The following is an 8,967-nucleotide window of genomic DNA, read 5'->3' as shown; positions in this document are numbered from 1 at the left end:
GGCAAAACTTGTCCGGTTATAGCAGGACTGCTAGACCTAGATCTAGATCTAGATTCGAGTATTTAATCTCAACCGGAACTTTGAAAATCAGCGTAATTATTCATGACCGAATCCATTGATCTAGATCTAGGTTTAATTATCTTTTAGTTCCCACTAATTTTTTAAAAATTATTTATTTAATCCTATTTAAAGTTTTTTTCCGCGAACATAAAACTGAAACTCTCCAAAAATATAATAGATTGCGGTCCTAATAACTAAAATTTAAAATTAAATTGGTATTGAGTTGTTGGTCGGAAACTTATCGATTACTTGAATTTCTAGGCTCGATTTCTTACCAAAGGGAAATAACAGTTCTAATACATGTATTATTATCCGTGCGGCGTCATTTCGGCCAATCACGAAACGGCCCCGTCAAAACGACCCCGACAAAACGACCCCGTCAAAACGACCCCGTCAAATCGGCCCCGTCAAAAGGGCCAGCGACATATGGACCCCGTCAAATAGGCTCCCGACAAATAGGCTCCCGTCATTTAGGCTACCGACAAATAGGCTCCCGTTATATAGGCTCCCGACAAAAGGGCTCCAGTCAATAAGGCTCCTGACAAATAGGCTCCCGTCATTTTGGCTCCCGACATATAGTCTCCCGTCATTTAGTTTTTTCCACAAAACGGCCCCCGTCATTACGACTCCCGACAAATAGGCTCCCGCCATTTAGTTTCTCCACAAAACGGCCCCCGTCATTACGACTCCCGACAAATAGGCTAGCATCATTTTGGCTCCCGACAAAAAGGCTCCTGTCAATTTGGCTCCAGACAAAAGGACCACTGACACAGTGGCGTAGCTACCGTAAAGCTAGCGTAAGCAAGGCATGGGGGCCCAAGGCACATAGGGGCCCTTTTCCCTCATAAATAAATTAAAACTTTTACAATGGAATTTTAATATTTGTTACATATACATAATTTTTAAAAAGAAAAAGGTTAAAAGTTCCAAAAAGCCCCCCCCCCCCCCCCACCGTTTCTGCAGTGGGATTCAGTGTTTGTGGGTCAAACAGAGCCCAATCGTTATAATAACACTACAGGCGATATCACTTTGTCGTGCGAAACATTGAGAGAATCAGCCTATAAATAAACTTTTTAGCAGTAGTAGGCAAGCATAATAATATAGTATAAATACAAAATCAGGACATATAAAATACAAAATGTTGCCTTCAGAATATTTATATATTAAAAAATATCCATCGTAAGTAGAAGTTGATCTCTTCGTTTAACTCCTCTGTAGCCCAACGCAGAGGCGTAGCGAAGGCGAGGTGGGGAGTGCGGGCCGCAACGGGTGACACCATTTGGGGGGGGGGGGGGGTGACACCAAAGGCAAAAAATTGTAAAATTTATAGAATGAAATGCCATTTTCCAGATCCATTAGTTAAAGTTAAATAGTCTTCTAAGTACAAATCGAAAATTATATCAAGAGGGGGGGGGGGGGTGTGTGACACCACGACGTAAACGTAAACTATAAAGAAAACAATGCTACATCCAACTGTATTATAAACCGACTGTAGATAAACATCGTTACTATTAAGTCAGCAGTAGCAGTGATTAAAGCTTAAACACGTACGTGTACCAGTATGTGGCATATATATAAATTTTAGGCCTATGTAGGCCGACACACACACACACACACACACACATATATATATATATATATATATATATATATATATATATATATATATATATATATATATATATGCTTTGTTTCCTGGGAGGGGGTGACAATACCAAGTGCCGCACCGGGTGAGACCCGACCTAGCGACGCCACTGGCCTAACGGCTGACGAAGGGGCCCACTGATAATTTTTGCATAGGGCCCAAAAATCCTAGCTACGCCACTGCACTGACAATACCGTTTCTGTAGAGCAGTGGTTCCCAACCTTTTTCGAGTGGCGACCCCCTTTTATAAAAAGTAAGTGACCCGCGACCCCCATAGAATTAAAAAGCCGAAATTAGTATGGAAATTAACAAGCACTAAATTAAGATTTTCAAGTAGACTTTCAATGTGAACTACCCTTGATAACTGTTTTAATACTATGTGTAAAATTGCGTGTTATTTACTAAACATTCGCGGTTAAGTTTTTGTTAACGCCTACCTATTTCATTATCAACATTCAATTTATTCCTTAATTTTGCTTTTAATCGGAGAATAGTGTTGAAAATCTATTCTCGAAAAGTCAATCAATATTACGTTTGGGTATGAATGGTGAATACTACACCAAAATTGTGTGTGCACTTTTTCATCTTGCGCTGAATCATTCTGCAAATCAAAGAATTCATTTTGTAATTCATCTGGAATGCTGGCAACATCAAGGGAAGAAGAGAATGGGTAATGCGTCAATGCAGATTCTTCTTTTTTCAGCGCAGAAAAATAGCGCTGCAGTTCGTTTTAAAGAGATTCAAAATGCCCAGAAATCGCTTCTTTCAAAATGTTAATTATCTCACAAACAGTTTCATCTACTACATTGCAGAGTTCTCAAACATGGCAATATTTCCAAGATTTATTTTTGCAGCTTTGATAAAAATGCCCCGAATTTATCATGGTAAGTGATAATATGCGTTCATTTTCCCTGAAGCTTCAGGTCAAGCTTATGTTGATGTTCGAATACATCTGCTAGGTATGTCGTATTAAGTGTACCAAAAGGGTCTTGTTTCATTTGTACTTCGAAGGACAACTTGATTTCAGCTTTCAATTTCACAACACGATTTACATTTCCTTTTGACAGCCAGCATGATGTAGTGTAGAAAAGCAGAACCTCGTGATCTTTATTAATGTATTTGCACAGTTCTTTGAAAGCTCCAGATTTAATATAAGTTACGCCTTTTACTAGCAATGGAGTCTTGATGGCGAGGGCAGTGGTTAGGGAGCTAAATCTTTTCTGTTTTCTGGAAGCCCGATTTTGACCAAAACATAGATGGCACACCATCCGTTCAAACCCCCACAGCCGTTTTAACCCATTTTAATCATGCAGTTTCGAAAAACGTATTTATTTTTTCCATGCTATCATTAAAAAATAAAAGCTCTTCTTTGCTATCATCCGCATGAATATAGACAAAGACCAACAACTGCGATCACGAACTCAAGTCTGTTGATTTATCAACTTGAAAAGCAAACAATGGTGAAAGCTTGATTTCAATAAAAATTTGTTATTTAACATCTACGGACATGTCTGCTATAAGCCGCTGAATATTATTATTAGGCCGAGATATTTGTTGCACCCTTACTGCACTGGAATCCCCAAGAATTAACTTCACCATCTTCAACATGCAGCGTTTGATGAGATTTTCTCCTATTGTGTTTTTTTTTTGCTTGACATTTTCTATCGCGACTTCATATGATGCTTGCACTAATGCTGTGTTTCCTTCGTGAAAACTTCCAGTTCGATCAAGTCTCTGACGTTTGCAACTAGCTTCATGTCGACGAAAGAACTCCGTATCTTTTTTGGTGTGTTCGGAATGACTCGTCTCAAATGACGTTTTAGATTTGAAAAGTTCATTACCTCGTGACTGAGAACAACTTTGTACAGTTTTGAGTAATCATTGCTTCTCTATTCCATTTCCAGTGAAGTTAGTAAAGCCGAATTTCAGATATTCTTCTAAATATTTATTTTTTGTTTCTCATTACTAAGGTTTAGTATACCAGTTGGCGACCCCCCAGAAAGCCCTTCGCGACCCCCAGGGGGGTCGCGACCCCCAGGTTGGGAACCCGTGCTGTAGAGACTAAGTCTCCCGGCAAAGCGGTCTCATTGAATATGACATCTGCCAGTGGGACCCCTTCATCAATATTCTTTAGAGTTTGCTTATCCAACACTCTTATGTAATACAACGTATGCATCTCTTGTTCGGCAGGCCTTATTTTTATATTAGTTTATCTATTATAAAATATAGTATGTTTTAATTTAAGGGTCATCTATCTATGACATCCATAATTGAGTCGGTTATAGGCTGTTCCAACTCATTGTGTGGGGAGAAGGGTCCACGCTGTACCTTCCTAACTGCAATATGCTTGTACAGGGGCGTAGCGAGGGGGGGGGGGGGGGGGCGGGGGGTGCGGACCGCACCGGGTGACACCATTTAGGGGGGTGACACAAAGGCAAAAAATAGCAAAATATATAGAGAAAAAGTTGAGGGGGTGGGGGTGCAAATCGAAAGTTTGGGGGGGGGGGTGCAAATCGAAAACTTGAAAGTTTGTCCCCGGGAAGGGTCGCAACGCCTCTGGGGGGGTGACACCATTAAGTGCCGCACCGGGTGACACCCGACCTCGCTACGCCACTGTGCTTGTAGGTTATCAAAACAAAATGCTGTTATCATGTTAACATCATGTATATCATACATTTACACTTCTGTGCTCGCTTTTAAGCAACAGATCTTTTCTGTTGTAAATTAAACATTATCAAAACTTTAGAATTGGTGGAATTTAGCTGTTAAGGGCTCGATTTGTTTGTGAATTAATGTTGGTTCATGAAAAAATAATTTCATTCGGGCATTAAAAAGAGGTTATGGTGGTATTGGCGGTAGTACACAATGGTTACTTTTATGCCAATAGTGGTCATATCATTCATTTTTCTGGAGCCAATATGTCGGGAGTCATTTTGTCAAAAGCCAATATGTCGGGAGCCCAATTGCCGGGAGCCAATATGTCGGGAGCCCATTTGTCGGTAGCCAAAATGTCGTGAGCCCATTTGCCGGGAGCCCATTTGTCTTGAGCCCTTATGTCGGGAGCCAATATGTCGGGAGCCGCTTTGTCGGGAGCCAATATGTCCTGAGCCTATTTGTCAGGGGTTAATATGTCGGGAGTCCATTTGTCGGGAGCCTAAATATCGGGAGCCCATTTGTCGGGAGCCTATATGTCGCAAGTCAATATGACGGGAGCCCATTTGACGGGAGCCAATAAGTCGGGGCCCTTTTGACGGGGCTATTTTGACGGGGTCGGTTTGTCGGGAGTCGATTTGACGGGGTCGTATTAACGGGGCCGTTTTGACGGGGCCGATTTGTCCCGGGCCGTTTTGACAGGGCACCATTATTATCTATCAATTTAGTTGTTTTAAAGAGACACTCAGAGAAGGGGGGGTCCAAGGCAATATTAGTTTGTTTTTTTTTAAATATTAATGCTTTATCAAGCATAGGTGTACAGAGTCACCCTACCTCTTGTAACAGTTTATAACAGAATGATACATCGCCTTCATACTTCCTTTTCGTAGTATAATTAGCGTACGATCCCAAACTACTTATTATTATGTATGTAAATAAATAAACCGGGAGTGAACTCCCCTAAACTTTCTCGAATATTCTTATATAACTTGGAATGTAGACATGATTTTTAATTACTTTAACTTTTTAATAAACCGGTAGTGATCTCCCCTAAACTTTCTCGAATATTCTTATATAAAACAACAGGGGATGGTAACTGGGGATATAGTTATGATTTTTAATCCATTTTAAATACTTAAACTTTTAAAAATAGAATAGAATCTCATAAAAAAAACATTGCGCACCAAGCAAACGCCGAATAAAAACGCGTATAATAGTGCGCAATATTATTAGTACTTTAAAAATTTACATTAGTTTTTTGAGAAATCGGAAGTAGCGTAAATTACTACTTCCAGTCAACGGAAATTACTCAAAATTTAACAGAAGGTAGAGAATTAGATTTTTTACTTACATGTGAAATTTCATTTATCTATCTGAAATAGTACTCAAGTTATAGGCTTTTGAAAAATTCAAAGTAGGAAAAGTACCACTTCCGGTTATCGGAAATCGCTCAAAAGTTGATACGGATCTACGATTTTGATAAAATACTTATATATGAAATTTCATCAACCTAGCTGTAACGGTACTCAAGTTATCGTGTTTACACACGGACAGACACACACACAGACAGACACACACACACACAGACATACGGACAAGATTGCAAAATTATGTTTTTCCGTATCAGTGAGGTGTAAAACGTCGAGATTTGTAAAAATCTCATTTTTTTTTTTTTTGCACGATTACAATACTTTCTCTATACTACGTATATACGAGAAAGTAAAAAATAGAATAGAATCTCATAGGAAAAAAAAGAATTGCGCACCAAGCGAACGCCAAAACAAAATGTGCATAATAGTGCGCAATATTATTAGTACTATATAAATTTACATGCGTTTTTTGAGAAATCGGAAATAGCGTAAATTAGTACTTCCGGTCGACGGAAATTACTCAAAATTTGACAGAAGGTAGAGAATTAGATTTTTTACTTACATGTGAAATTTCATTTATCTATCTGAAATAGTACTCAAGTTATAGGCTTTTGAAAAATTCAAAGTAGGAAAAGTACCACTTCCGGTTACCGGGTATCGCTCAAAAGTTGATTCGGATCTACGATTTTGATAAAATACTTATTTATGAAATTTCATCAACCTAGCTGTAACGTAATCGTGTTTACACACAGACAGACCGACACACACACACACACACACACACACACACACAGACAGACATACGGACAAGATTGCAAAATTATGTTTTTCCGTATCAGTGAGGTGTAAAACGTCGAGATTTGTAAAAATCTCGATTTTTTTTTTCTGCACGATTACAATATTTTCCCATACATCGTATATACGAGAAAGTAAAAATAATTTGGAAATAGCATGGAAATCGCAAGTGTAAGTTAGTAATTACGAGAAGACTGATGTGCTTATGGTTAATGCAATGGATCTGATTGTTGTTAGATTATCATTATGGGTTGTCTGAATAGTTTTCACTGGGCCTTGCTTGAATGGGGAGCCATGTTGTAAATCTGTGTCTTTAACCACAAAAATGGAATTACACAGTTAACACGCTTTACGTTTTTTTTTTTTTTTTTTTTTTTGTTTTTTTTTTTGTTTGTTTTTTTGTTTGTTTTTTTGTTTTTTTAAAAGATGATAAAGATCAGGTTTGTGATGGATTTTCTTTTTAAAATTATTCATTGGTTTCACAGAGAACAAAACATCAATTGATTGCTACTGGATTGGGAGGGGGGGGGGGTTCAAAATATGGGAATCCGCATTGGTAATCTACAAAACTTTCAATTTTGCTTTTGTTTCAGAATGAAAAGCTAAAAGTCGATGGCATCGGCTGAATTGATGGGAGTAAATTTTTAAAAAGTAAAAAAAAGAAATAAAGAAGAGCTGTATACATCATTACAGAGCACTGAGCTGATGCATTAATGTAGATAGGATTTCCAGTTCCTAATAGAAACTGCAATTGAAAGATTTACTTCGCTGAAATTAATCATCAATTTAGCTATAAATTACATATATTTGTTATTTCCCTTTGATTAGTTAAGCCCCCCTATGGATTAAATATCTAGATTCGTTCGCCTGGTTGAACCCGTATGGTATTTTTTTTTTACTTTAGATTAGCTTTACTCTACAACACATTGCCAATGTTGTGTTGAGGTTTCAGTTATTGTTCAGTGTAGTTTTCCTGGGGGGGGGGGGGGGGGGGGGGGGGCGTCGCATTCCAATTGTTGGTTGTTGTTTTTTTTACTTTGTATAACTATAAAATAATTTAGAATTTTTAAAAGACTTCAAACTGTGATCAAAATCTATCAATACTGTAGTAAATGTAGACGAATCTTGGTTTATATTTTTAAAAAGAAATCGCTATTTTTGAAGGGGTAGGGGTGAAGTGCGACGATGGGGAAGGGTAATCATCGTCCAAAAAAGCGTGACGTAATTTATAAGTGGATAGTTATGTCTAATGTTCAAATATTATGGATTTGGTTATTGTTAAGTTTGGATTATGTTATATACAAAAGAAAGTAATGCAATCCAATTACAATCATCTGAAGGTATGGTTTGAATTAAGGTTGGGGGATATCATTGTTATTCTTATATTCATATTTAGTAAATGTTAGAGCGTTGTGAAAAAAAAATGCGTCTATGATAAGTAGCCTATAAATAAAGTGTATTAATTGAAACGTGGTTGTTCATTTTTTTTAAATAAAACCTCTTGTCAGTCTTTACTTTTTCGCTCTCTCAAACAGCATGCGTCTTCCCCCCCCCCCCCCCCCCCCCCCCCAACACACACACAGCCGAACACACACACACTAACCACCGACTGCTTGTGTTTGTTTATTTTTCTATCTCTCCCTACAATGCATTTAGCACGACGTTTTTGCCTGGTTTTTTTTCACTCTGCGTTTTAAGCATGTCGACAGGGATACCTAATCAAATATCCCTTTACTGTAAACCATTTTTTTTCTTCTCCACCACTGCACTCCCCAACAAAAGCAAACCAAACCTGCGCTAACTACCACACTCTCGCTTAGCCCAGGGACGTGGTTAAATTTAGCACATTTTGAACTGCGTTGAGAAGAAATTACAATAAATTCGAATGCAGGTGTTAAAGGATTACTAGTTTGATGTGTATAGGCAGCAGAAGCTTTGGGGAGTTATACATATAATAGCTATTGTGGGGATTAGGTAGATCGTGTTAGCTTGGTAAATGTGTAGGAATATATATATTTAGGTAGGTATAGATGGATGGATGAATGGGTTGATGTATTGGTTGATGGATGGGTGGGTTGATGGATGGACGGACGGATGGAAGGAAAGATGGAAGGAAGGAAGGATGGGATGGATGGATGGATAGATGGATGGGTGGGTGGGTGGGTGGGTGAATGGATGGATGGATGGATGGGTGGGTGGGTGGGTGGGTGGGTGGATTGATTGATTGATTGATTTACAAATCGATGGATGAATGGATACACATATATTTTCGCGTTTCTTTGTAACTTTATTTCTACAAGCAAACTTTTTATCAGTCTCTGTCAATGCTCGTGGCTATTGTACAACATGCGTCCGACAGTATTTGTCTAGTTACCGATCGCCAGAAAAACTTACTACGTCACTGGCCACAGAAGGAAATGAAATGAGTCAGTTCTTACCACCCTC

Source organism: Physella acuta, unplaced genomic scaffold (genome assembly GCF_028476545.2).
Source record: "Physella acuta isolate Inbredline_101_S28 unplaced genomic scaffold, ASM2847654v3 ptg000339l, whole genome shotgun sequence".
Taxonomy (NCBI): Eukaryota; Metazoa; Mollusca; class Gastropoda; family Physidae; genus Physella; species Physella acuta.
The sequence above is the reverse complement of the archived record's forward strand: the minus strand, read 5'-3'. Positions refer to the sequence as shown.